The sequence below is a fragment of the Vombatus ursinus genome, unplaced genomic scaffold (assembly GCF_900497805.2).
Source record: "Vombatus ursinus unplaced genomic scaffold, bare-nosed wombat genome assembly UNPS02014832.1, whole genome shotgun sequence".
Classification (NCBI taxonomy): Eukaryota; Metazoa; Chordata; class Mammalia; order Diprotodontia; family Vombatidae; genus Vombatus; species Vombatus ursinus.
The window spans coordinates 46,496,695-46,498,933 of NW_020954610.1; positions in this window are offsets into that span (position 1 = coordinate 46,496,695).

Sequence of the window (2,239 nt, forward strand, 5' to 3'; positions counted from 1 at the left end):
CACAATTTGAGTTCACCTCTATTCTGCCTTGAGTAACACTTGCACAAATGACTTGGGGCCTGACTACAAGGAATACAAGCAGGCATTTTAGAGCCTAGACCAACATGCAAACCCTAAAAGTTCTTCCCCACCCCCAAAAAGTAGAATTTTAGGGAAATGTTTTGGTAGAAGAAAAAACACTGCAGATGCCAAGGATTTAATATTTATTAAAAATTGACAAATTTAGTGTTCAGAACTTCATATGAAAGTTATTAAAAACTTGTATGAAAAGCTTAAATGTGACATCAGCAGGTCATGCCAAAGTGAGCTGCAGCCCAGCCACGGCTGTGAACATGTGTGGACACTAGGGTTTGGAGGAGCTGGAGGGCATAAAAGTGTATGTAATATCTACTGGGGCTCCCAATCTCTCAACTCTGTGTTTCCCCACCTCCTCCTCCTCAGGGCAGGACCTTGTGTAGTGTTAACCCTATCTAGTGTTGCCTAGACATCATCAGGAATCCTCTTCGTATTTTATGTTCTCTCAAACTTCTGTTTTCTAAGAGGACAACTAGACTTGCTTCCTGGGAGCAGGGGAAAGGGCTTTGGTTTGATTCCGATTCTGTACAAATTTGGACTTTTCTGCAAACTGAGTCACAGTAAAGTTTTTGTAGATTGAGATTGTCACGAATTTTAAAATAAAAATAAGTTTAAACCTGGGTAGTGGCTTCAGTTGTATCCTCCTCCCCTGTAGTAGGGGTTTGGGTTCTACTCGACATCATGATAGGGGCTTGGGTTATACTATGCCTTCTGGTAGAAGTTTGGCGTCTACGTCGCAACATGATAGGAGATTCAGTTATATTTTGATCCACAATTCTTATAGATCTCAACGACTCTCTTTCATCTATGAGACTCATCAGCGAAATTCCAACAGTTATAGTGGAGAGGCCAATAGACAGGCAAGTTGTTCCTAAGACGAAGTATTTAGTAATGTAGCCACAGGAAGCAACTGCTGAAATAAGGAATCCAATTAAAAACAATATTCCTCCAGCTAAGATTAAGCCAAGGGGGGTTTTATATTTCTTGCAGAAAGTTTCTTCTTGTGATCTCTGTTGAGAAGTGACTAGTGCAGCATCACTCATTTCTATATCTTCCTCTGGACCTTGTCTTCCTAAGAACAGGATGAACTTTATTCCTGGGGAAAGAAAATTCAAGAAGTCATGACTTTTTTCTCTAGGACTAGAGGAGATTGGTAATAATTCTTCTTTCAGCTAGAACACATTTGATTTCACTATCATCCAATGTGAATGTAAAGAGTCAGGCTGTTATATCACACGTGGGATTTTTTCTGAACTGTGGCACTGAGAGATTGTTTTCAGAGTTTATATGGGGATGTTGGTAGTAAGAATAGACAGGAAGTTCCATGCTGACCCATATCTACTTCACTAATTTACCCTTCCACTCTACCTTTTTTTTTAAACTAATTTTTTTTCGAACTACTCTCAATAAAGTCATTCTCAGAAACTTGAGGCCTTTTATAAACATGGTGTCCCTTTAATTATTCTATAGTAATACAGTTGTAAGAGATGGGAGGATATGATCCTCCTATCTTAATTTATGGTTGTATTTTATACATACATTAATTAGGTGCTAAGTAGATTTTAAATATCTAGTCATCCTTTTAAATATAACCCTCTCTGACCGAGAGACAAGGAAAGCAACATCATTGCTCAGAAAAATTATTGACTATGTTCCCAGAATGACCCTCAAAAGATACAATCCATTCAATCTCCTCAGGAGCTGGGTTCTACTTCAAGTGAGGGCCCCTTTGTGTGGGACAGAGACCACTACTCAAATTCAAAACAAAGACTTAGTTACCTAAGCAGAAAGGAGTTTATTGCTTTCTCATGAGAAAGGGTACCGCCCCTGGGCGCCCTAATGTCGAGGGCCAGGGAGGACTCGAGCCAGTACCCATCGCCGTAATGGTTTGTATCAGTACAAGTACAAATTGGTTAGAAAGCAAGGCTTATTTATATCATAACTGTAGTTCCTCCTCCCAAAACCCCCTTCCCCTTTATCCCATTGGCTGGGCTTGAGGGGGCACAATCTATTCACGGAAGTCTTCCCCAGCAGCAGAGTACACAAGTTTGTCCGGAGACAAGAAAAGGCGGGAAGTCTTACAAGAGTTTTAGGTTGGGGGTAGGGCTATTCTATTCTTTCTGCTATGTACTTAAAAACGGGGTCTGAGGGGGTTTTGACAAGG